The sequence below is a fragment of the Amblyomma americanum genome, chromosome 9, assembly GCF_052857255.1.
Source record: "Amblyomma americanum isolate KBUSLIRL-KWMA chromosome 9, ASM5285725v1, whole genome shotgun sequence".
Classification (NCBI taxonomy): domain Eukaryota; kingdom Metazoa; phylum Arthropoda; class Arachnida; order Ixodida; family Ixodidae; genus Amblyomma; species Amblyomma americanum.
This window is the reverse complement of record NC_135505.1, coordinates 112567728-112595616: the sequence shown is the minus strand read 5'-3', so window position 1 is coordinate 112595616 and position 27889 is coordinate 112567728. Positions and strand designations below refer to the sequence as shown.

At 46.9% G+C, this 27889-nt stretch overlaps 2 pseudogenes; one reads left to right on the top strand and one right to left on the bottom strand.

Moving 5' to 3' along the window:
- The first annotated feature begins 741 nt into the window (after window positions 1-741).
- On the top strand, window positions 742-1420 carry LOC144105364 (eukaryotic translation initiation factor 4E pseudogene; annotated as a pseudogene).
- Window positions 1421-2106: 686 nt separating this feature from the next.
- Window positions 2107-15950, bottom strand: LOC144103599 (uncharacterized; annotated as a pseudogene).
- Window positions 15951-27889: the final 11939 nt, after the last annotated feature.

The following is a 27889-nucleotide window of genomic DNA, read 5'->3' as shown; positions in this document are numbered from 1 at the left end:
AAATTGTAAGGGTTGCGGAGATGCCGCGTGGTCGAAATTATTCCAGAGCCTTCCACTACTATTACTGTTTCTCTCTTTGTTCTTTCTTTCCTTTCGCCTCTTCCATCACACCGCGGTTGAGGTGTCCACCGAGGTGTGAGACAGTTACTCTTTCCTAAAAATCATCTTTCCGGGTTGGCAGCGTTTCGATGGACACAACGCTAGAGCCCCCGTGTGCTATGCGATGTCGGTGCACGTTAAATATCCCCAGGCGGTCGAAATTATTCTGGAGTCTTCCACTACGGCACCTTTTTCTTCCTTTTATCTTTCACTCCCTCCTTTAAGCCTTCCCTTACCACTCGGTTCAGGTGTCAGCCTGTATGTGAGACAGATAGATACTGCGCCATTTCCTTTCCTCAAGTTCTCATTTTGTTGAAACTAAACGCTTTACTGCGGTTTAAAATAACGCGTTTGTCGCCTTGCATGTGTGTCAGGAACACTGACCCAGAGGAAAGTGCAGTGCTTGCATTGGAGGCGTTAAGTGTTGGGACGCTATATCCTGCTCGTTTGTACACTTTATGGACGCGTGGTGTGGAACGCGCTTCTTTCCCAAGCTGCACCGCCTTTTTGCAGTGCATGCTGGGATAGCCTGACGAAATGATATAAATAGGGGAGGTGGTGCGGCGTTCTGTCAGTCTGCCACACTGCTGCCCAGCAGAAGCACGCGTCGTCTTTCTCGTAAATAGTTTTGGGATATCGCTAACCACGGACGCCGTGCTGCTAGGTGCTAGTAAACAGGATGTCTGTCGAAAATAAGCCTTCCGAGAGGGACCTGGAAAAGGCTGCGTCATCCCAACAGGCTAGAACGGATACATCGCCTGAGGCACCGTTGAAGCACCCCCTCGAACATCGGTGGAGCCTCTGGTACTACAGGAACGACGGGAACCGCAGTTGGGAAGAGAACCTTGTGGAGATCTCTTCGTTCGACACGGTGGAAGATTTCTGGGCCCTGTACAACCACCTCGAGCTTCCCAGCAAAATAGCTCAGGGATGTGACTACTCCATCTTCAAGTACGGCATCAAGCCCATGTGGGAAGATAGCCGTAACAGGCAAGGTGGTCGTTGGCTCATCTACCTGAACAAGGACCAGGCGGCGAGTGAAGTGGGCACCTACTGGCTTGAAATTCTCTTGTGCTTGATCGGCGAGGGCTTTGACGAACTCGGCGCCGACGTGTGTGGAGCTGTCGTTCAGAACCGAACCACGATTGACAAGGTCTCTCTGTGGACTGCGGACTATCGCAGTGCGGACAGGAATATCCAGATCGGAAGGACCTTGAAGAAGAGGTTAAACATGCATCCAAGGAGCCGTGTTGAGTACCAGGCCCATGTTGACACGCAGGCCAAGGTCCATCCTGCAGCAAGGGCCAGATACGTAGTTTGAGAGCATCTCGGCAGAAGCAAAACAAGACTGCAAAGGACTGCAACCAGTGGACATAGTTCGCCTTAAAAAAAATCTCGCAGAAAGAGCTTTTATGAAACGTTGGTTCGCTGGGAACGTGATCGCCCTGTTGGAAAACATTTCCGAGAACTGTTTGGTTCAAAAAGTTTCAAAAATAAACTCATTTTTTTCTATTTGCTTCATTAGTTGTCTCATTGCCTAGCGATCTACAACACCCTAACTTGCATAAACTGCCACTCCATTTGAAAGTAGTTGCAAAGTAATGAATATGAGATCTTTATCGTAATTCTAGGGAATACCCTTCGGAAAGACTGTGCTAGGTGGTATTCAATAACCGTTAAGGCACTCCAAATTTTTAGCGACCTGAAGACGACTTCTGCGTCTCTGGTAGCGTTCTTTCGCTCGGTGCGCGTAGCGTCCATAGACGGGTTCTTTCCACAACGTGCGGCAGGCCTATCTAGTACCCAGCGTCTCCGAGTCGGCTATTGTGTGGGTCGAGGCTCTATTTGAGTGCACGCGGGGCAATGCTCTGTAGCACTGCAATAGAAGCAGCGGGCGTGAGCCTCGCCAGCTTCTAGATACTGGTTGCCGACGTATGCGTGCGTGAGAACAGCACGCTCTTGAGAACCAGCGTCTCGTGGTCTTAAACAGGATGCCTCGATGCGCGCTCAACACCAGCGCCAGAGAGCGTTGTCTGTGAGCATAGCGCGACTTAGACTTCCGGGACTGGCGTATTCCAGTTCTGCAGTACGAGCGGGCATTTAGTTTAGCAGATATCAGATGTTCTCGCTTGTTATACGTTTGGGACCGTGCGGAAGCGCTCGAGACAAGAGGGACCAAGGTACCACTGATGCGTCGCCTGACCAGATAATAGAAAATGGTTCGGTTTGATGGGTTTTAGTATCTCGAAGCAACTCAGTCTGTGAGCGGCGCCGTAGTGAAGGGCTACGGATAATTCTGTCCACCTGCAGTCATTTATCGCGCCCTACCATCGCACAGTACACGGTGCGTCTAGCGTTTCGCCTGCATCGAAATTCGACCTTCGCGGCCGGGATCAAACCCTCGTCTTTCGGGTCAGCGGCCGAGCGCCATAACTACTCAGCCACCGCGGTGGCCTGATAGCGGAAAATGAAAAATTTGGACGCTTAGGCTTGACCATTAAGACCAGGACGCAACAGCGTGTTGCAGCATTGTCAAGGAATCCATGGAACACCATCGTCCTTCGGTGTGAGCCCTCGTCCGGACAATTAAGGGAAAGGAATCATCTTGGTGGACACCCGCACCGCTACGTAAGTAAAGGAAATTGAAAATAAAATTTTTTAAGGAAAGGAAAGGACGTCTTTCTCACATATCTCGGTGGACACCCGAACCGGGCCATAAGTGAAGGAAATTGAAATCAAAATCGGTTTTAAGTAAATCACGGCTGTCTTACAATTCACACTGGACATCCGCTTCGCGCCGTAAGGGAAGGAAAATACAGGGCAGGGTATACAAGTCACAGCTTTCCTTCTCAAAAGCTGCTGTTTCTCTGAATAGGGGACTGGAGTCTGTCTCATTTAAATCCGTAGCTCTTGCAATGCGCGACTAAGTCCTCGCAAAGCAGCGAACCCGAAAGGGTTCGCGCAAGTGCCAGGGAGGAGTGCACAGAACGCATAGATATACCTCGAAAAAGTTTTATTTTGAGCGAAACGACGCTTGGCAGCTTGCTCGTGGAAACCAAGGTCTGCCTGCACAGCCACGGCACCTGCACCCACGCCACCCCCAACAAGGGGCAGCCACCCATCTCACGCTGCTGCTACGTGTGTTGTAGGTTTGCATGCAATGTGTTCTACGGCCAAATCCACCAGTCATTGACACCAAGCGCAAGCCTGGCGATTGAACCGAACTAATGATTAGTGAAGCTGAAAGCTCGTGTGGCGCTAGACTGACTACCGCTACTCCCCGTGTAGGGAAGTGTACGGAGAGGAGCAATCAAATTATTCGTGTTGGGAATCTTGCAGCCATGCGCTCGCTCACGCACGCACACACAAAGCACGCGCGCAGACAAGCATCCATTCACATTTGCTCGCCCCGCGTCAAAATCGTGTAAGAACACTAAAAGCCCCACCAATTCCCCATTTATTTCATGTTGTACAGGGCAAATACAGAGCAATACAAGAAAATGTAGTACACACAGTTAAGATTAAAACCCTAGCAGTTAACTTACACAAATTAAAAAAAAGCTTTGAACTTCAAAGGGCACTGACCAAATCTTGCCATCGAAGAGGAGTCTTCACTGATGCTTGAACCAATCGCGCGATGCAAAAATTGCGCGCGACGCGAAAACCGAACGAGTGAGAACGCAGGCTAGATGTGACGTGACCTGGCGCCATCAGAAAACCAGGACGCGAACGCAGCTTCTTCAGGGCGGCTTCAGGGTCCAGAAAACCGAAAGCGCTTCGCGACAAAGCGCCGATGATTGAACGACACATGACACCCGACAAATGACTGGACGTCTTCTGGGCAGCCTCTGCGCCGGAAGCAGCAGGCGAAAATAACGTTACTGCTGTCTATTTTGTACACGGTATGGCGATACAGGAAAATGGAAAACATTACGTCTTACAGCTCCCTAGCAGAGTTACAAAATAAACGGCGGTCTCGGAACAAAATGAGGACAAAGCGTCTCAGAGTGAAATTACAGCCAGGACAGCTTAACCAGAGACCGGCATTCAGTGGGGCCCGATACAATCGTAGCATGTGCACAGCGCCCGGCGTTGCAGGCAAAGCTGAACCCCGAAGCACCACAGAGGCTAGGATCGCCGTGGGGCAGACGTGACGCAGAAAAAAAAGGTGGAGGAGGGTTGGGTGGTCAGGGACGGGATACGTACCATGAGACGGCGTCGACTGCTGATAACCGGACGGGCCGGCGATAGCAGGAACGCCAGACGCGTCCATGACCACCATGGCGTTGACGCGCCGTCTCTGGATAACGCGGCGGCAGGAGAGGCGGCGACCACAGGTGATATCGTCTGGTCATCGCATGGTGTTAAACTAGACGGCGACGGCTCGATGCCTACTGCAAATGACAAGTAACGAGGCGGTGTGATCAACAGGGCCGACAAACTTAAGCAAAACTTTGTTTACCTTGACTCGTGATAGACTTCTCTGAAGGCAATGAAGGATGTACAGGAGCAAGTGCAGAGTTGTCGGATGTGGACCCTGTGTGATGAGACTGCTGTGACTCGTTCCCTAGTGCTTGTGATGATAAGGCGACGTCCGGGAACTCTGGAACCTGAGAAGAAACAAAAAGGCGCATCGTAAGAACTAAGAACATGTTTGGCAATCGTTACGGGAATAACGGAGTCCACCGCAAAGACTCTTAAACGGGGAGCACAGCAGCAAGAGGCCACCTACGTTCTCGGTCGTCGTAGCTTGTTCCACAACGTCCAAATGCTCCACATTGTCACCCTCCCCCGCGTCGTCACCAATTGAGTCCTGAGTATGCTAAGAGATGCTGGCCTGAACATTTGAACCATGATGAGTGCCTGAAAGCAGGGCCGTAGACGACGACGCCGCCACATTGGAAGTGCGACTCGAAGGAGACGCGGCGGGAAGGTTGGCCAGGCGATCACTAGACATACTACCGTCCTCAATAATTTTACGACTCTCGGGCCCCTTGATACGCGTCGCCGGCGGAGCGTCTTCAGAGTCGCTCTTGTTGGAGTCGCTAGGTGAGCGCCGCCGTGGCCGGCCCCTTTTCCGTTTCCTGAGCGGCGGATATTCGGCACGCGGCGTATCCACGGGTTCAGCGTCCGCAGCACCGTCCACACTGGTTACGGGCCCACCATTCTTGTTCTCGTTGGTGTCCTCCGCGAGACCACTGACCTTCAGAGTCTCGGCAGTCTTGAGGAGCGCCGTGAGATCGTCCCGCGACACGTCTTCCTCACCGCGGTACATGAACTCGACTATCGCCTTTAAGTTCATGTAGCTCATGTCCTTCAGTATCACAATAAGGTGCTTGCAGGGATTCTCGACAAAAAGCGCTTGAAAAAGGGGCTGCAGGCGGAGAGGACCATCTTGTGCGCCTTCAGCGATAGACCTTCGCACGCCAGCGTAACGTCCACCAGCGCCTCTTTAGACAGCAGTTCGTCGAACACGGCTAGCATGTTCGACTGGTGGTTCTTCCATTTCAGGCAGAACTGTTGCGACCCAATCTTTTGTCCGAAGTGGTTGCTTCGGCTGCAAAGGAAAAAAAATTGCTACACGCACTCATAGGAGAGCCACGCCGCACTCAAATCTGCGACGCGGAGCAATCTGTAAAACTGGCTAAAAGCACAAAATCCTCATACTCACGTGAAAATTCCAAAGGAAGCCGACCCAAACGCCAGTGTCGGCGTCAAAAATTATAAACCGAATCGTAAAAAAAAGTGGGCCTAATAATTTTGTCACAAGTCCTTGCGGCCTGGGGATAATTCAAAATGGCGAACGCCAAGTTGACAAGGCGCCACGCCTGTCTTCCGCCATTAATCTGGCCTCCCCGCCTCCCTCATGCAAATGTACACTCGAATGACTATATTGGCTTCCGCAGAAATTATTTCCACCCGCCAAGTTAACGTACAAAATTTTACATAGCCGCAAAAAACGCGCCTAAAGAGCTGGAACAATGAACCCCACCACTCCGGACATTGCCAAAAATCTTGTAACTGGCCTATAAAAATAGAACTCCGCAAGTCAGACACGGCGAAGGGTACGAAACTGATTAAAAAGATGGAATGTTGCAAATTAACGAGTCGAATGCGACTAGGCCAAATTTCTTTGAATATGCCAATACGGCCGCTCAGGAAATCTTGAAACTCAGCATTTAATAATAATAATAATAATAATAATAATAATAATAATAATAATAATAATAATAATAATAATAATAATAATTGGTTTTTTGGGGAAAGGAAATCGTGCAGTATCTGTCTCGTATATCGATGGACACCTGAACCGCGCCGTAAGGGAAGGGATAAAGGAGAGAGTGAAGGAAGAAAGGAAGAGAGAGGTGCCGTAGTGGAGGGCTCCGGAATAATTTCGACCACCTGGGGATCTTTAACGTGCACTTACATCGCACAGCACACGGGCGCCTTAGCGTTTTTCCTCCATAAAAACGCAGCCGCCGTGGTCGGGTTCGAACCCGGGAACTCCGGATCAGTAGTCGAGAATTTTCCCATAGAACATTTGCGGCGAGGAGCGTCAGTACACGGTCGGCACAAACGCAGTTGTCGGGAAAGTGTCGTAGAACTAAAAAAAATACCTCACTGACGCGAGAACGGTATTCCACTACGCGAAATTTGTTGAAAATACTTCGAATCGGCCGTCTAGCTTCAAAAAAAAAAAAAACCAAGGCGTAAAACTTTCGAAGGTCTTCTCGAGGAACAAAGCGCTCGACTGAAGAAAAAATCCTGCAAAAATGCCACGAAAACCCACCTAAAATGGACAAATAGTTGACTAAACCAAGAATGATAATTGTACGAAGGCAAAATTCGTTGAAATGAGCTAGGAACGCGTCCCAAGAGGAATCGAACATTTAAGCTTAACATACCTATTCAAGACTAGGCGTTCGCGTTGCAGCGGCTCACCGTAGTTGCGGCCTCACGGCACGGCGTCTTCGAGTCTACTGACGACGAAACAGCAGCACGCCCGCGGGAAGCAAGCAAACGCCAGTGGCGCCAGTAAGCGCCTCGGCCAATCAGCGTCCTCGACGTGCTGCCCTCTAATGGCGAGAACCTCAATCAACACTAAAAAATTGGAGGACGCTTAATAATAATAACAATTGTTTTTGGGTAAAGTAAATGGCGCGGTGTCTGTATCATATATCGTTGGACACTTGAACTGCACCGTAAGGGAAGGGATAAAGGAGGGAGTGAAAGAGGAAAGGAAAAGGGGCCGTAATGGAGGGCTCCGGAATAATTTCGACCACCTGCGGATTTTTAACGTGTTGTGACATCGTACAGAACACGGGCGCCTTAGCTTTTTACGTCCATAAAAACGCAGCCGCCGCGGTCGGGTTCGAACCCGGGAAATCTGGATCAGTAGCCGAGCGCGCAAACCACCTAAGCTTCGTCTTTAAGAGAGACGCGACAGCGTGTCGCAGCGTTGCCGAGGGGTACACGGAACGCCATCGCCCGTTCGACACGACGCGTGGCCCGTTGGACGCCTGTCTCACATATCTCGGCAGACACCCGAACCGGGCCGTAAGGGATGAAAAATGAAATCAACAATTGCTTTTAGGGAAAGGAAATGACGCTTGTCTCACATTTCTCGCTGGACACCCGGATCTCACCGTAAGGGAAAGAAAAATAAATAAATAAATTAATCAATCGACCAATCAATCCGTCAATCAATCATTCAATCAATCTATCAATCAATCAATCCTTAACGCTGTCGCGTTAACATCTCTTCCCTTACGGCGTGGTTCATTGGTCCCCCGAGGTGCGCCATTTTTCGCTCACTGCGAAAGACGCCGACGCCGACGACACCGGCTTTTCTGCGGCACGAGCTCCTTAACGTCGCGTTAAAATTTGGAGGACGCTTAAGCTTCGCCTTTAAGAGTGAGGCGCGACAGCGTGTTACAGCGCTGCCAAGGAGCCAACGGAAGGCCAACGCCCATTCGGCGCGATGCGTGGCCCGTTGGACAATTTAAGAAGGGACGCCTGTCTTACATATCTCGCTGGACACCCGAACCAGGCCTAAGGGAAGGAAATTGAAATGAAAATTTCAAGGGAAGGAAAATCCCTTCCCTTACCGCTCGGTTCAGGTGTCCACCGAGATGCGCCATTTTTAGCTCACGGCCAAAGACGCCAACGACACCGGCTTTTCTGCGACACGAGATCTCTAACGCTGTCGCGTTAATACGTCATGCAGTCCCTTTAACGGGTACAGACATCGATGTTCCATCAAAGCTGCACTTATCTCCCCGCATCCAGCGTCTTAGTACCAGGCGTCAATTGCCAGTAAGCCTGCGTTCATGCCAACGCTGCTTCATTTATCAGATATAGCACATGGCGACTTAGTCCCATTTGCTCTGGGTTTGTGAATAGCAGTATACTGGCCAATATCAACGAGGAATGCCAGAAATACACCAAGGCTGACAATACAAAACATGCTCTTTATTTTGAAAAAGGAAAGCGCTCGAGTGGCCAGGGTTCAGTGGGGAGACCCCATAGAATAGGGTAAGCTGGTGTCAAGCTAATGATTGTGCCTTGGGTGAAATTTCAGAGTAATTTAAAATAAACGGAAGGAACAAAATATCGGGAGAGAATATCTGAGAATTGAATAATTAATTATATGAAAATACCCAAACGCTCTTTTTAGTGCGGAAATTTTCGAAACAATCAGCAAGGGCATCTGCCGATAGCTGATATATGATTGTGGAGGTATTCGCCCGAAAGAGAGGAGGAGGGGAACCGACAAAGGGAGACCCAATTTCGTAATAGGAATTTTTTAAGTGTGCTCTTCTCTGATGCGCAAACCTCCAGCAAGTGAGTAAGAAATGCTCCAATGTCTCTACTTCACCACAAGCCGCACAAAGGTTTGTGGGACTGAACCCGCATTACATAAGTAAAGATTCGAGTCCTGCACCGCATGAGTGTTATCGATACCTCACACTGCCGGGTTTTACGCGCACGAGTCTTCCATGGGTACATGAGATGTTGGTAGTCGACAGTAGAGAGTAAGGGATCGTTGCATGCGGCGGTTATAAACTGAAAACGCTGAAATTGAGTCATTCCGAAAAGAACAATATTAGGGACGCTACAGGCAACTGGTGCCTTTAGAGCTGATTTTGCCAATAAGCCTGCTGCTTCATTTTGTAAAATACCGCAGTGGCCTGGTATCCAAACGAAGCGCACCTCCTTCACCCATAGAGGAATAAAAAAAACTTTAGCGAGTGTCTCAATAATAATAATAATAATAATAATAATAATAATAATAATAATAATAATAATAATAATAATAATAATAATAATAATAATAATAATAATAATAATAATAATAATAATAATAATAATAATAATTGGTTCTGGGGGACAGGAAATGGCGCAGTATCTGTCTCATACATCGATGGACACCTCAACCGCGCCGTAAGGGAAGGGATAAAGGAGGGAGTGAAAGAAGAAAGGAAGAAAGAGGTGCCGTAGTGGAGGGCTCCGGAATAATTTCTACCACCTGGGGATATTTAACGTGCACTGAGATCGCACAGCACACGGGCGCCTTAGCGTTTTTCCTCCATAAAAACGCAGCCGCCGCGGTCGGGTTCGAACCCGGGAACTCCGGATTAGTAGTCGAGCGCCCTAACCACTGAGCCATAGCGGCTGGTAGTGAGTGTCTCAAAAAAGCGTATCGTGTGGACTCCAGCTCCAGTAAAACAGAAAGACAATCTGAGAGGAATATCACCTGAGAAACAGTTGTGGGAATTTTCAAATTGATGATGATGATAAACCTTTATTTGCAGTCAGAATGGAGGCCCCCTACTCCCTACCTCCGGCACGCAGGCCGAGGGGCAGGGGCCGGGACCTCCGCGACTAGAGACAGGCAAGGAGTTTCTGACTCCTCGCGGCAGCTATCGCCTTTTCAAAGCGGCCAGCCCAAGAGCCATAAACTCTGCTAGAAATATGGTTGTGTAATCCGGGACTCTAACCGAAAAGCTCCACGAGAGAGACTCTGAAATAATACCACCCAATGCCTTCCGGCCGGCCCCAGACGCATCTGTAGCAATTACTGTATGTTTCGGGTACTGCGCAAGGTGATCAAAGAGGATTCCAGTTAATGTCCTTGCAGGCAGATGCTTCGCATAAGATAGGAAAATATAAATAAAATTAGTTTCCACTGGGGACGCTGCCCAAGCAACTCTGCATACAAAATTGAGGTCCACACCAATGTTGTATAAAAGGTTCTGAGTAAATACAACTTGAGGGAGGCGGAACCTTGGCCAGTGAGGAGTGAGAAAGAGGGGTAGGTGCGAGACGAAAATAGGTGTAGCCATACCACGAGCCGAAGCAAATGCCCGCAAAGAAGTCCTGACAGTTAAAAGGTGAAAACGGGAGTTAAGGTCAGGAATACGAGTCTCCAAGTACAGAACTGCGGTGGAAACTGATTGAGAGAGACCTAGGCAGAGGCGCAGTGCGCGCCTTTCTAACAGCAACAACTGATAAAATTTTATTTTGAGGAGCCAGAAGAAAGTATGCAGCCAAATTCCGAAATGGGTCTGACATAGGCTTTGTAGAGAAGTACAAGCATGTCCCGGCGCATGCCAAATTTCCTATTATTTATTCGTAGTAGCCTACCTAGTGTACGCTCTCCTGTCTCAACGTTAGTCTTGATGTGGGGCTGCCAATCCAAATTGGCATCATAAATGACGCCTAGATACCTCAACGATTCTACCTGAGGTATTCTGTCCGAGCGATAGTGTAGCGATATATATATATAGAGGCAGGTTGGTTTTAAAAACCAGCACGCTGCTTTGGTGCACATTTAATACCATATTTATTGTATCCAGCCAAACCTCGAGCGCATTGAGGTAATCCCGGAGAGAACGATATAGGGCATGAATGTCTGCTGCAGAAGCAAAGAAGGCTATGTCGTCTGCATAAACATATACTGTAACATCAGGGTGTGCTGGAATGTCGCACATCCGCAGACTGAATAGAAGTGGCGAAAGTACAGAACCTTGTGGCACGCCTCTGGTTTGGGCATAGGTGTCTGAGGTGAAGGAACCGTCAGAGCAAAAGAACTCCCGTCCTGTTAAAAATTCACGGATCCATGCATAAATGTAGTACGGCTGGTGTAATAATGCCAATTTAGAGAAAAGGATCGAATATTCAACACTGTAGTACGCTTTAGCAATGTCAGGCAATGACACTTAACTGGCCTTTGTTAAGGAACACAAATGCTTCGGTGTAACATGAACTGCATGGGGCGAACACGCCAATAAATCACGCCAACTCCACTGCTTCTCCGGCTTGCCCGAGCACATACAGAACTTTTGGCTTCGAAAATATTCATTCAATGTGCAGTCGAATATGCTAGCAGTGTGTGGCTTCCTCTTTCTGTAAGTAATATTTCATGACTTCGGGGAATACAGAACAAAGCAATGAGATTCATCACCAACAGCAGGTATAAACATGCTCACCTTCTCAACTAGATGTAATCTCCGCACCCGAAACACTATGAACAAGAGCGAAGCGCGCGCAACTCCGATTTTGTCTCCAGCTGATTAATAACTTCAACATCGTTTCATCAAATTGCGTTTAATGCTAACATAATCGAGCATTAAAGAGCAAGCGCGCTTTTACGCTAACCGAACATCGATATCACAGTGACATCTTGAAACACTCTTTTGTTCCGCTAGAAACAAGAGAATTCGACGGCCTGGCTGCGTCTGTTAGTATGTGATTAATTTTCAAGTTTTTGTTCCAAACTACACGCTCGCGATTTGAACAATAATTATTTTAAACACTTTTTGAACGTTTTTCTTATTTCATACACTGGACTGTCTTTTATGGTCACGTTTCTTGTTTTTTGAACTTGAAAGTGCGTTTTTCTTTAAGTTACTTGTGAAAATTGGCGTGCCAATATTGTACAGGTTTCAGTTTCTTTGTAGTGTGCGAATTGCCTCGGCTATTGTTGTCTTCTTGCAGTGCTGCTTGAAGTAATTTTATTACTATTTGTTTGATCTCAGATTTGTAATGCCCACCCCCCAAGTCTCGTTTACCGACTGGCACTATTGCATAAAATAATCAAAGGTTTCGACGCGAGAGACTCCATTCAGCCAACTTCCCACCACAATTCCGACGATAGGCAGCACGGGAATTCGCGATTGCTGCCTTGACAACCGCCCTAAAAAAAAAAACAGATAAGCGCGCGCTTTGAAATGTGGGGCGGAAAAAAAAACAGTCCCTGCATTAGGTGGCACAGCGACCGCAAGTCGTGAACGATGCCACCATCATACAGGCAGTACACGCTTGTGGGGTTTTCACCAGAACTAGACTGGAGGACCCTAACTTTCCTCAAGTCTATACCCCCAACCGGGTATGCGGTGCTTGCGGTCTGGTTCGGAAGAGGAGCGCTTTGCTACCCTGCATGCACATGCTGTGCGAATGTTGCCTCGTTCAGTGCTCCCGTGACAGTTCTCAGGTGTTTTTTATGGTTTATGGGGGATTTAACGTCCCAAAGCGACTCAGGCTATGAGGGGCGCCGTAGTGAAGGGCTCCGGAAATTTTGACCACCTGGGGTTCTTTAACGTGCACTGACATCGCACAGCACACGGGCCTCTAGAATTTCGCCTCCATCGAAATTCGACCGCCGCGGCCGGGATCGAGCCCGCGTCTTTCGGGCCGGCAGCCGAGCGCCATAACCACTCAGCCACCGCGGCGGCAGTTCTCAGGTGTGTCCTTTAGATGGTAGCCGCTTCGAAGATGACGATGTGCATTCGTGGACTGCCCTGCAGGCGAGCTACTTGAAAAAGAGGTGAGGATGGAAAATGAGGGGATGCGGGGTCTTGGGTCTTTTTTTGTTGCTTGAGTGCTTGTCTTATAAAACTATTGAGTATGTCTACATTTCGCATCCAGTGGTGTAAAATACGAGCATGTAGGGGAAAGCGCCCAGTAGAAGAGCGTTCTTGCTGAGCCCCATTAAAGGCGCATCGGTATATATAGGCTTGCTTGGAACATTTATGCACTGACAGCGGCGAACGAAACGAGAAAGAGGCAGCTGGCTTGGGAGGAGCGAGACGAAAGAATTTTACTTCAGAAAAAACTGAATATTGCTTAATTTCAGTTTTACTTTGATGGCGCGGTTACCACGGCATGGAATTAAGCGTTGTGTATTTCTTCACTAGCAGCTAATATATTTAGCTTCCTCGCGTTTTCAACTGACACTGACAGACCATTAAAACGACACTGATAGAAAATTGAGGCAACCTGAATCAATAAATTACCGTATTCTAAAGACAAATGCGCCGTTATGGCGGCTTACGGAGCTTATTTTGAGGTAAAGAAGGCGAAAAATAAAATAAAATGTAGGTGTCTCCATCAGCGGCTAACTGAGTCCGCGTGGTTTTTCTGGTCCAGATCCTAAAGGGTAGGCTGCACCGCCATTCATTTTAAAACGGTCATCATGCAGTACCTTTCGGTTGAAAGTCGCGCGTTTTAATTGAACTGCGGTAGAACATTGTTACTTCAAATTTCACAGCAATTAATTCTACTTTCCCTTGCGGACAAACATTAATACACCCATAAAAGTCAATAGAAGCGATTTTTGCGGAGAATAAGAATTTGATGGGGTTCATTACCAGAAATATGGAAGAGCGCCCGCAATGGGCTGCTGGGCCGAACAACCTTTAAAACGGAGGCGACAGATTTTTTTCAGTTCCTTTTTGAAGCGAGAATCTTGACTACGCTAGGTAAACCAGTCGTCGCGTAGGTCAAGAATGACCTTGAACGACCTTCAGCCCAACCACGTTAGGCGTGTATGGCCATATGTGGTAGCTATCGTGTCGAGCCCTTGGCGCCTGACCTTGACCTACGAATTTTAGACCTCTGACGTACGAACCTTTCACCTCTGACCTTGAGTAGACCATTGACATTAGGTGATCTTTGGGTTTACCTGACCTTAAGAACATCCAATGGGGTGATGTGAAGCCACGTGATGACATCGATGGGGGTATCGTAACACCATGTGATGTCACGTCATAGACACGTGGTCTTGTAGGTATATACAACGTATATAGAACGGCTGTCGCGAGCGAGTAGCGGAGCTGTCATGGACGAGCCTCAGACGCTTAGCGAGCGTGCTTGCCTTTCGCTCAATTTCAGGGTTAGCCAAGTTAAGCCACTGCCAGTGTTTTATGCCACGAGTAATGTCAGAGTACTAGTTTTGTAATGTTCAGTGCCCTGCACCACGTGGTGGCAGCCAAGGGAACTAGAAGTGCTTGAGTAGGACACTCTGGAGAGCTAGTTCGCAAATTTGAAGCGAACGAGTAGAACTGCGCAGAGACAACGGGACGACAGGAACACATGACGTCAACTGTAAACACAAAGTTTCCGAAAGTAAATTCGACTTTTAAGAGAATTTGTGCATCAACATAACGTGTATGCTTTCATGCGCTATTGGAAAAGGAACCACTTATTGCCGACTGTCCTTTATACAGAGAGCACAATGTTAATAATCTGGCATTCCGAATAGACATGTGCACCGATGTGAGGCGCTGCACTGCAGAATCCTAATTATGGGCCACAGATAATAGCGTTCAAGTTGCCGAGTGGCGTAACACATGGCGGAGAGCAATGCATGTCTGTCCTACGCGGCCGACATCTGCCTTTTCCGGTTGCACCCGACGTAGCACCATCGGATGTCAATCATGGTTTACGCTACTGATTAACTGCACACAACACTCCCTCCCTCGCGGTCGTTAATGTCGCACCAAGAGAAGGGCAGTTTTCATCTGAGGGGCTGTCAGCTTTTTAGCTCAGATCCGTGGCGCTTCAGCTGATCGAAAAGGGCGTACACTTGGTGCTGCGATGCAGTTTTCGTAGAAGATAGCGTGTCATACGTCACTGTTACACCCGACAGTACCGAGCTGGCCATTTTCTTTTTTTCTTGTTCTATTGTGGAAGAGCGCACCATTTTTAACACTTCGCTTGTCATTTTGCGAGACTATCTAAAGCAGGCACTGGGGTGTCCGTGCTCAGCGTCTGAATTAAGTGTTCGAAATCGCTTAGCGGCAGCGTTGCCACTGTTCTCGGGGTGAGGCCGTCTGCTTCGCTGAGAGAAAGTGCGATCCCCCAATTCTAGTGCGACACAACATTTAAGCTGCGCTCGAAGAAAAACCCCCTGGCGTACTCTGTCACGAAATTAAATGACTGGTCGAGGTAGTTGTTACGTCATCAAGGCCGAGTGACACCAAGTAACAAATCACATGATGACGCAAAATTTCGAAATGCATCACACCTAGAGAAGATGGAAGGCTGCTGAAATAAAGACACTGCTTTTGCAGAAGGCAGTTGCAGCAGCGGGCGTAAGACTGTAAGGGGAAGGGAGGACGTAATAAATAAAATAAAACACTGTATGGCCGCGAATGGGTTTCCAACCAGCGGCGGCGCGAACAGCACCTTCGCCGACCACTGCATTAGACCACTGCCCATCGCAGCTTTTTTAAAAACATTTCTTACAGTGATGCAATGTTAAATGTAGTACATGAGCTATGTGCACACCATGAGGACAACATTGACAAGTAAACACGATACATAAAATTTGCAGTGGGTTAGCGTAGTTAAATATGGTATTTAGCTAAAGCTTCACAGCAGTTGTTACGTGACGTCTTCCACCCGACTAATCTCGTGACCCCCTCCCCTTTCTCTAACACGAGACTGAAAGGTCACCCAAAGGTCATTGCAAGGTCAAAGGTCAAGGTCATGACCATGTGGTGCGGCACCAAGATAGTCCACTGGGTCAGGCTGAAGGACTTAGCTGTGGTGCGACTTATAGCCATGCATGAGATTTAAATCGGTGAAGGTCAGATTTAGTGCCACGCGAAGTGCGGCTTTACCTAGCGAAGTGAAGCTTGCGCTTCAATACTACGCACATAAGTAACCAATCACAATAAAAGAAGCATTGCAGAGCACATCATTAATACTACATGATAATACGACGCACCAAAGCAACGAAGCATTCGGGAAAAAGCAATTCAGAGCACGTCATAAAGATTGAGTGCTGCTCTGTTTAGAACTTGGTCCGGACGAACATTTCATTTCATTTAGATGATTAACTATTCTCCTGAAGTAGCCTTTTACACAAACAAGATTCACAATGGCGGATTCATCATTGTTTTTTTTTTTCAGATGCTATGTAGTAAATTAAGAAAGTACATAACTAAGGGTTCATCAGCAGCGAAGTGAGATATCGTGCCGAATGCGGCGTGAAATTTGTCTTTTTTTATTGTTCACGCCATCGCCGCAGCCGAACATCTCACCTGTTTAACTGCCTGTATCTTGTGCTGTGTTGTGGATCAAGAACACATCGCTATCACACTGTTCGCTGAAGGGCACGTTAATCGGCCCCGCAGTATTTTTTCCCATGAGTATTAACGGTTAGTTTGAAACCGCGCTGCTTGTGGACACATTTTTCTTTGAGGATGATGAAAGCAAAAATTTACATCTTTCATGCCTTAATTGTTTGTTTTTAATTTGTCTATATCACAATCGGCAAGACCGAACGAAGCGCGCATTTCCGCTGTAAATTATGAACAGGGGTATTTCGAAAAAAATATTGATGTTCCAGCATTACATTTCGCAAAATAAATGCCAGCAAGAATAAACCAAGAGTATTATTTGCCTCCGTACGAATAGCTAGCGAGTGCCTCGATACTAGCAGCCTTGATGCATATATGTAGGATAAGAGGGTTCTCGCAAAGCTTCCGCCCTCACCGTTCGACCACGTTGCTACGGACGTGGCACTCGCGGTAATACAGGACGTACTACGTCCGCCACTACGGACGAGAGTGGCGCTGGTGAACGCTCTCTAGGTTCGATTACACTGCACATAAATACCCCCGAAAGCAGCAGATTGAACAGCCGTCGCAGTAGTTTAAGTCGGAGGTCGTGGGTTCGGATCCCACCGGCGGCATGTCGTGGTTTTTTCATCTGCTTTCTGTTCAACTATCTTTAAAACAGTAGCCACCCTATTAAGTCGTCGTTGATTAACACCACAAATTTAAAAAAAAAACACCCTATGCTCGTTGGTTTCGATGGCTGTTTGCTTCCGTCATGCATTAACTAAGTTATATCAAAAAGTAGTGTGAATCGCAATACAAAGGGGAAACATTAGTTGTGTCTCTCGCTCCGTACATACATCTTTTGAAGTTGTATGTATTTTGCACTTTCAGGTCAAGTGCTGGAACGAAGGCAATGGCTGCCAGTACACGACGGCTGCTTCAGGGATCACCCGGCATTTCCAGCTGGAATGTGAACACCACTCCGTCCGCTGTCCCAGGTGCTCGGCCACCGTTCTTTGCAAAGATGTGTGCGCGCATCTCCGGTCGACCTCTTGCTGCACTTCGACGTTTGTGGCATCCGAAAGCCAAGTTCCGGTGTCTCAAGTGCATGAGGCAGCGTCGTTGACTTCTTTCAAAGAACCTTTAGAAAGGCAGGCGGGTGAAATCACAGCATATCTGAGGTCAATGGCTGTTGATATGAGCACGCATGGGGACCGATTAAGCGAAATCATTCACGGCATAACCACGCTCATGGAAACACTGATTCGAGAACTAGATGTTTCAACAGGAATGAATGACGACAGCTTGATGAAGAACGTGAACGAATTGACTTCATCAAACGGACAACTTAAGGCATGTTTTGCCTCGACCAGCGATAGAGTTGATAATATTTTGAGAGCTATAAACGGTTTCCAAACCATTCTAGTTGATAAATACGGCGGAACACATGACAACATGTCGCAGGTTGCAGCGGCAGTAGCACAGATCAGAGCTGAGCTAATTGAAAACGGCCAAAAGCCACTGGACGACGTCAGCAATGTACCTCGACAAGGTGAAATGCAAGTAACGCATTGCGTGTTTTTTGTCAAAGGTGTCAGATCTCTTCAAGAATCATTGACGGTGCAGCAACGGTGGGCTGCCTACAAGAGCGATAAGGTGTGCCTTCGTGGCTACTGCATGACTCCCGGAGTCTGGCTCGTAGACAGCGGTGAAGCTGTGACGCTGCATGGGATGTACACCCTGCACAAAGGTGGCATGGACGACGTTCTTCACTGGCCGTTCGAGAATAAAATATTGATGAGCGTAGTCCATCCCAGAGTAGGTCACGAATATGCTATAGAATGCAAGTAATTTCGGCCCGGGGAAGCTAATCAAAAGCCAACAGTATCAAGTAACCCAAGTGCCTTTTTCCCTGACCAGTCGTTTAACCTCAAAGATCTGATCAGGGATGGATACGTAGATAATAACCAGCTTCAGATAAAATGGGAGCTGCTGCTTTGAACCAAGCTTGAGCACTGGTGATGACCCCTTCTGATGCTTTCGGTTCACTGAACAACTCTGTGTGGTTTATTTTTTTTCTCAATTTGCTTGCGCAGTAGCACGAATTTTGGTAAAAGGTTGTCTAAAAAACTGGTGTGAATGTTTCGGTCACAGCAGTTAAGTGCTTCATCTGAAAATATCGAATTTTTTAACGTGTTCGGAAACCACCCTGTCACCTATGATACGCAATAAAATCATTTTTTTTTGCAATCCTGAAACGTTGTCTTGAATAATAATAATAATAATAATAATAATAATAATAATAATAATAATAATAATAATAATAATAATAATAATAATAATAATAATAATAATAATAATAATAATAAACAATTGGTTTTTGAGGAAAGGAAATGGCGCGGTATGTCTCATACATCGTTGGACACCTGAACCGCGCCGTAAAGGAAGGGATAAAGGAGGGAGTGAAAGAAGAAAGGAAAGAAATAGGTGCTGTAGTGGAGGGCTCCGGAATAATTTCGACCACCTGGGGCATCGCACAGAAAAAAAATAATTTTGGGGGAAAGGAAATGGCACAGTATCTATCTCACATATCGGCTGACACCTGACCCACGCCGTAATTGAAGAGATAAAGGAGGGAGTGAAAGGAGAAAGGAAGGAAGAGGTGCCGTATTCGAGGGCTTCGGAATAATTTCGAACACTTGGTGATCTTTAACATGCACTGACATCACACAGCACTTGGGCACATATTCGTTTCGCCTCCACCGAAACGCTGCCGCCGCTGTCGGGATTTGAACCCAGGAATTGCGGATCAGTTGTAGAGCACTCTAACCACTGGAAAGTGAAAATTGGTTTCCGGGGAAAGTAAATGGCGCAGTATCTGTCTCACATATCGACGGGCACCTGAACCGTGTCGTAAGGGAAGGGATAAAGAAGAGACTGGGAGAAGAAAGGAAGAGGTGCCGTAGTGGAGGACTCCGGAATAATTTCGACCACGTGGGGATCTTTAATGTGCACCGACATCGCACAGCACACTGGCGCCTTTGTGTTTCGCCTCCATCGAAACGCGGCCGCCGCGGTCGGGTTCGAACCCGGGAACTCCGGATTAGTAGCCGAGCGCCCTAACCATTGAGCCGCTGCAGCGGGCATGTGCAAAAAAAAAAAAGGTTAGTGCGCTCGACTACTCAGGCGGGGCTTCCTGGTTAGAACCCGACTGCGGCGGCTGTGTTTCGATGGAGGCCAAACGCAAAGGCGCCGTGTGCTGTGTGATGTCAGTGCACGTTAAACAACCCCAGATGGTCGAAATCATTCCGAAGCCCTCCACTACGGCCCCCGTTTCTTCGTTTCATCTTTCACTCCCTCCTTTATCCTTTCCCTTACATCGTGGTTCAGGTATCTGCCGAGATGTGAGACGGATATAATAATAATAATAATTGGTTTTTTGGGGAAAGGAAATGGAGCGGTATCTGTCTCATATATCTTTGGGCACCTGAACTGCGCCGTAAGGGAAGGGATAAAGGAGGGAGTGAAAGAAGAAATGAAGAAAGAGGTGCCGTAGTGGAGGGCTCCGGAATAATTTCGACACCTTGGCATCTTTAACGTGCACTGACATCGTACAGCACACGGGCGCCTTAGCGTTTTTCCTCCATAAAAACGCAGGCACCGCGGTCGGGTTCGAACCCGCGGGAACTCCGGATCAGTAGCCGAGCGCCCTAACCACTGAGCTACCGCGGCGGGTAGACGGATACTGCGCCATTGTCTTTCCCCAACAAGCAGTTTTCATATCGAATGCAAACAGTGTGCTTTGCGAGGCCAGGGCACATTAAAGACCCCCGGTGGTCGAAATTATTCTGTAGACATGCACTACGGCACCACTACTTCACTACGGCACTCCGGTTGGCTAGAGATAAGTCGCGAAAGCGGGTTCGTCGAGTTGATGAAACCGATGAAAAACGGGAGGTACCTCTGGAGAAGCACAGGCAACAATAGAATCTCAAGCGGAAGAGGGCAGCGGGTGCTGCCAATGTATCCGCGTCGACATCAACCACTGGTTCGGTTGCCTTTCGCTCCGTATAACCTCGCTCAGTCGAGTTGAGCCACAGCCATTTTTCTTGGTTGGTTTTGTTGGTGAGCACTTTTTTGTCTGCGAACAGCGTCGCAGTCTGTTTGGCATAGAGTACTTTCCAGTATTCACTGCCCACTTTCCTGTGGCTGATAATAAATTAAGCCAAAAAGTCCATAAACGAATGAATGAATGAGCTTTATTCCCGTCATCATGGGGCCTCACGGTCTGGGCGCTGCTGCGCAATTAGAAGGGGGTGCCTCCCAGCCGAGAGTCTTGTAGAAAGCTGACTGCGCCTGACGGATGATGAGTCTGCTGATCCGGGTCGTGGCGCCGGATCAGCTCTTCCCAGGTGGCAAGGTCTGGAATTCTTTTTGATTTAGCCCCAGGAGAATCCTGACATTCTAAAATTACGTCATTTTGCGAAGTCATTCTTTGGCAGCTACTGCAGAGTTCAAGCTCCCCAGTGTCTTCATCGTGTAGGAGGAGGCTTCAGGTCGACAGATTCTTTCCAGAAACTCCAAGCACTCATTATTTGTCAGCTTTAAACCGAGCGAGCCGATTTGTTGCCATCGCCTTCGACGAGTTCAGTTCTTTACCACTCAGCCTAAGAATGAGGAAGATTTTCGCTATTTTGCATGGAAAGACTTACGGAATGCTGTCACCACGTCGTAAACATATGATGATGATGAATTTTTTACTGCGCAAAAGCAGCTTTGGCCAAAGAGCGCCATGCCACTAGGTATTTTCGTCTACACAAGTGAGGTCAAGGACTCCTTCCCAAACATTTCGCCCCAGAAAATCAGAACACCAGGCACGGGGAAAGCTTATACCCATTGCACCACCGATTGGTACTCGGAGGCTATGGGGGACCCGCCGCGGTTGCTCAATGCTTAGGGTGCTCGGCTACTGATTCGGAGTACCCGGGTTCGAACCCGACCGCGGCGGCTGCGTTTGAATGTAGGCGAAACGCTAAGGCGCCCGTGTGCTATGCGATGTCAGTGCACGTTGGAGACCCCATGTGGTCGAAATAATTCCGGAGCCCTCCACTACGGCACCTCTTTCTTCATTTCTTCTCTTAGTCCCTACTTTATCCCTTTCACAACGGCGCGGTTCAGGTGTCCGCCGATATGTGAGGCAGATACTGCGCCATTTCCTTTCGCCAAAAACCAATTGAATTTTTTTTTCTAGACGGGCTATGGTGTTTTCAGCACTTTCCTCATGTCAAGCGGGTGCTCAAGCCCCTAGTACACCACTGCGGTGCGCCACTTGTCAATATAGACAAATCACAATGGTTGACATTTCGGCGAAACACTATACCGCGCCCTGCCGCTATGCAAAAGTTGCAGCGCGAAGACAGAGGGCCACTTTGTTTCGTACTGGCTGCGTTAAACATTACATTATAAGTCCCTGTAGAGATATTTTACTCCGGTCACAGGCTTTGTGCTCCGAACACACCACATTAACTCCGTGCACGTTTCGCATAAAAAACTCTTGAGGATTCGACCCGTGGGGTGCTCCACTGCTGTTGGGCTCTCGTACACATACAGGTACGCCTGAAATATTACGAAACACGGTTCGTCGTTTGAATTTTGTCTGACGCGATTTGTGAAGAAGATGCGATGGTTTTTTCGGCTTATGCGTAAACTCACCAGCGTCATGTGCTAAGATATGGGTAAAGAAGCTCCTAGTTTTTGTTAAGTAAAATGACGCGAGTTTTTAATGCGAAAGCATTTCTAAGCTATGTCGACAGGGTCGTGTCACCAAAACATGTCCGCAGCGATTGAGACGTTATCAAAAGAGATCGAGTCAAACTAACGGTTGTGATCGAAAGAGGGACGATGTAAGGATGGTGTCCAAAAATATTGATGTCAACAGGATGATTAGTTACTTAATTAGAGCCAATAATGTAAAAAAAGTCGAAATAGCGCGCACGTCGATATAGTGAGTGGACGGGAAAACAGCCGTATAGTGAAAAAAATAGTGAAAAATAGGTAAAAAAGTGGAAATAAAGTATGAAAGGAATTGAAATGTGTTTGTTGAGTGATTATTAATGAAACAAAAGTTTGATTGACATAGATTAATTAGCTAATTATTTAGAAGCAAACGTCAATGAACTCGATGAGGTGCAAAAAGAGCGACGGATGTCGAGGAGGCGTCAATGCTTTCGCATTCCTCCAATTCGGGTCGCCGTAGTGATTCTTAACGCTTTGTTCCATAAGCGGCCGCATAGTCGGCAGTTGTACAGCCAGACTTTGCGCGTAGCCTGGCAACGCGTTTCTTTTCAATTTCCCGCCTTCGAATTTTATTCTTGTATAATAGTTCTTACTTCTTTGCCCCTTGCGTGCCGAATGGACATGCGGTGTGGCTCAAATCGCAGTAGCTGGTAGCGAGTTTGTGACGTTATTGTATACGCCAGGCTGCAACGGAACTTGTTCCACTGTCAGTGTGCTGTACCAACCATGGTTCTTGCTCGCCGCACGAATTGTCGTTGTTTTTCATTTATTTATTTACACATGTACCTACACTCGCCCGCAGGGGCATCACAGTTGGGGTTGTACCACAGTATTCTTCATACATTAGCGCCGAGGAGACAAATATATAAACAAGTAAAACAATAATAGAGGATAATGCAAGCACTCGGATAGGACATAGCAAGAGCATGCGACAAAATATCAGCGTAAATGAACACTTAGAATTGAATGGAGATACATCGTAATCTCGCCGCGTACACTAAAATTTGGCAAGTTCAATACCTGGTAAAGAGAACGAATGTTCCCCCCCACCATGTCGCATACATACATACAGAAAGTCGACATAGAGACCACGGAAATCAGTGTTAAACCAGAGTAGCCTTTAGCGCAACAGGTTCTTTTAAACAAAATTGCCGAATTTCATTCTCCACATTCTCTCACTTTCTATATTTTTGGTGGAGGGTGTCTTTAAAGATACGAAAATGCTTGTTTTCCACTGGTGCTGCCTGGTGCAATCAGCGCATTATTCAATTCAATTTATTTTACCAGAAGTCGGGAAGAACATCTGGGCTAAAAGTTGTAAATCGCAGCTTCACATGGGCCAGAAAATCTCTACAAGGCAGTACTGAAATAGTTGCTAACAACTATAATTAACAGAAACAATGAAAAAAATGGAGTATAGCAGAGACTGTATACAATAATAACTTTGCGTAGTTTTCCAAAACACAAACAAGCTAAGTTTCAACAGTATCAGAAATAATACCAGAATACATTATATGTACATATTTGAATAAAACTGTAGATTTATACAATCATAACTGAACCCAAGATAACGTAAAAGTAACGGAAATAATAGATGAGTTAAGCAAACATGTACCAAAACACTGCTATTTATAAGTTGAAAAAAGATTCTTGAAGCAGTTTACATGAACTTAGCTGGACATATTGATTTTGATTGAGTATTTATGGGAGGTTGTGCTGTAATTACTGAAATTTGTAGTTTATGCGGAAATTCGAAGTATACCATAAATCAGTATTACAAGTAGGTATAAGGTTTTTATTTTTGTATGTAAGACGCGGTTTGTACTAAGAAGTTCTGCTCAGCGGTCGAGAAGAAGAAAGAACGCAATATACGGAAATATTATGTTATTGGCTCTCACGATTCGCATCTTGGCCCCACCACTCCGGAATTATTATTTGCCTTCTGGGTTTTCGGACAACCCTTTAGATCGATACGAGTGCAGAGCTTTAGGTCAAGCAAAAAACTGTTCACTCGATATCTTTAAAAAATATCACAATGTCACGTTTGTCTCCATGTGTAGCCTGCTGCTATAGCATTTTTTTTTGTGAGAACTGAATATGCAAACATTCCTAAAATTAGCGAGTTCTACAACCAATATCAAGATACAATGTAGAAATACGTCAATAAAGGCCGCTTTTTCATTTGAGCTGCACAGTTTTGAAAAGTATGGCGTGCAGAGTTTCGCATCTTGCCGGCCGCTCGTTCACCAAGAAAAACTTTTCAATCTTTTTTCGCTGCTTAAAAACAGCCAATCCTTTCAACCTTAATCAAACTGTAGTGGAAATCTGGCAGACCGTGTTAGCTAAATCCTAGGTTCTTATTAATGAAAATTTAAAGTTCATAGAGCAATAACTAAATATTGGCCTTTGCCCCACTGCATGCGTATTCCTGACGTGCCGTTTTGCGTTCCTTCTGACAAAATTACTCAACTTCATCTACCTGGCGCCGCTAATACGCCCCGTTAGCTGCCATGTTCTGGACGTGTAAACTTCCATGAGAGCTTCCCTGTCAGTTAATATTATTCTTGATGACGACATGTCATTATATTGGCACGTAGTGGTGACGACAGTCGGGCAGTCATGAAGACAACGAAAATGGCTTAGAAAATAAACTGGTTATTGATGCGAAAGCATTTCTAGGCTATGTCGACGGGGCTATGTCGACCCAAGCGTGTCACCAAAACGTGCCCGCAGCGATTGTGACGTTCTCGGAAGGGATAGCATCAAACGAATGGTTTTGATCGATAGAGGACGACGTCAGAATGATGCGTAAAGAAATTGATGTCAGTAGGATGATTGCTTAGTTAATTAGAGCCAATAATGTGAATAAAAACGTCGAAATAGCGCGGACGTCAATATAGTGAGTGGATGGGAAAACGGCTGTGGATGGCAAAATAGTGAAAAAATAGGCAAAGAACTGAAAGTAAAGTTGGAAATGGATTGAAATGTGTTCGATGAGTGACAGTTATTTGAGTAAGAAGGTTGATTGGAATATATTAATTTGTAATTAATTAGAAACAAAATCAATGGATGGTTGAATAGGCTGGACGGGTATGTAGTAAGTGGTCGGGAAAGCAAACGTGGCGCTAAATTTGAAAGCCCAAAATGAGTGATCGAGATGAAAAGAGGGTATAATGAGAATAAAACTGATTAATTAGGGCGAGCAATTGGGGAAATTGGAAAAAAGTGAAGAATTAAGTGGACGGGAAAGCGACCATGGCGCCAAATTTGAAAGGCGGTGAGTGTCGAGGAGGCGTCAACTCTCTCGCATTCCTCCAATGCGGGTAACCGCAGCGTTCTCTAATTTTCTTGCGGACGGTACGTCATCACATTGTCACGTAGTGGTGACGGTAGTCGGGCAGTCAGGAAGACAAAGGCTTCGTAAAGAATCTAGTTATTCGGCTTTCCTGCGCCCGTAAAGAAAATCAATCGACGGCGATAGCAACAAGCGTGCTCGGCGGTCGTCGAACGGAATGCCTGCCACACTTCGACGCGCGATATTTAAACCTGGCGAGGAACCTTCTAGATAAGAAACCAAAAGCAACTAAAACAATCTGGATCAGTGTGGGATCAGCCGCGCATGGCCGCAATATCGAGATAAGTCCGGCCGTATCTCCCGTCACAAACAAAATGATAAAGCTGCGTTCCGGTTGCTGTGAACGTGAACGAACAAAAAGTACAAAGATTCGCGGAAGTATATGTGAACTATACTGGTTTCTATAAAACTACTTAAATTTCGCGTTTTTTGAGGATATCGTTAAGCTCTTAAAATCAGGTCAAGCGAAATTTTTCACAGAAATATGCGCCTATTGTGCTACAAAAGAATGTGCTTAAGCTGAACACGTTGGTCCTATTTGTTGTTAATAAAGAAAGCTCGGCGGTGTCTCCCAGATAAGAATGTGGTGCTTTTTCCGTTAATGGCCCCTGTTGTTGTGCCGGCTTTGCGCAAAAAATGAAGCTTTTTGATGGAAATCTTCCTGACCGATCGCCCGAGATTATGTTCTTTAGTTGTGTTTTTTTTTTAAATCTGGGTTTAAGTGTTGAGCCGTTTTCCTCGCTCCGAAATCTCTGGAACCAAGTGGCGAGCGCATACAGTCAGCGATTTTGAAGGCTTAATTCCGAGTGTATAGGACACTGTATTCAACATGTAAGCGAAATGACATTATGAAGGAAAGAAATATTGAAGTTCTGCATAAAGCTGCGGAATCCGTCATTTTCACAAATGCCGTCCTCAAGGAGCAACAACAGCCAACGGTGCGCCTGCCTTTCGTGCATTGTGCCGTTCCCCCCAAAGTGTTTTTTCAAGACAGTGTGTCATCACGCAACATGAACCACGTATCCGCCTATGCACTGTCATAAGGTCAGAAAGCTTGTTCACTTCGAAGACGGAATCACTAAGGGACACGCCACTTTTGCTTCGCTAAGTTAGGTGCTCGTGAAATATTCTAAAACTGCACCTTTAGCCGTGTCCGCGATATCTTTACCGCGCGAAAAGTAATCCGTTCACATACTTCGATGGAAGAGAATTTTCCTCTGCCAGCCGTTCTCCCCACGACGGAAGAAAGGCAGCGGATTCGGGCGCGATTACCGCCTTGACGACATTCAGTAAAGATGTCAAATGGTTCTTCCTTTTTTGCACGTCGCTTACGTCGAGGTGCTCGCTTATTTGGCGCTGGACTCGTACCCGGCAGGCAGACGACGGACGATCGAGACACACGCACGAACAAAGAAAGTGTACTTTTATAACCATTTAAAAACACTACACAAACAACTAGACACAAACAACAGGGGCTGCACACTTATGCTACCAAAGCTGACAAAAATTAACGCTCGAGCTCCAAGCTTCACGGCTTGCCGAAAGCCGGGGTCTGCCTACTCCGCTCGGCGAAGCCTGACGAAAAACCGCGTAACATGCCGGTGCTGTTGCTGTTAAGAAGAATGAAATGGAAATTGCATGAGCCTGCCCACTGGCTCAAGCTGAGCCACAACCGCCGCTCACGTGCTGAAAGTAGGAGAGTCGGAAGATAAGATAGGAAAGATAAGGAAAGACGCACGCGCTCTTATATGTCCGAGTCGATCCCGGAGGCAGTGCAATACCGGGCCAACCCGTGCCGGAGTGCTTCACGCACTCCGCCATATTTCCATAAATAAATTTAGTAATGCCGCGAATATTTGCAGTATTTGCTCGTTTTTCAAATCTGCCGCCACACCACTTTATCCCTTTGTTTGCGACGCAAGACGCGACTAGATTTATCTCGATTGATCGCAGCCAGGCAGAGCTGATTCTACGTTGTTCCGGAATGTTCTTGTAACTTTGCACGCTTTATCTCGAAAGTTCGCTATCAGATTTTAATTGAGCACGGCCGACCGCGGCGGGCATTCTGTTCGACGACCGCCGAGCACGCTTGTCGCTTCGCCGCCGCCGAGTGATTCAGTCCATTTTGGGTGCAAGTCAGCCCAATAAACAGTTTTCTTTTCGAAGACCTTTTGTCCGGCTTCATCGCTGCTTCGACTGCTGTCACCACTACGTGACAATATCTTCGGTCCGCATGGGACCCGTAGCAGATATTAAATCACAACCAACCAACCAACCACCATGATGC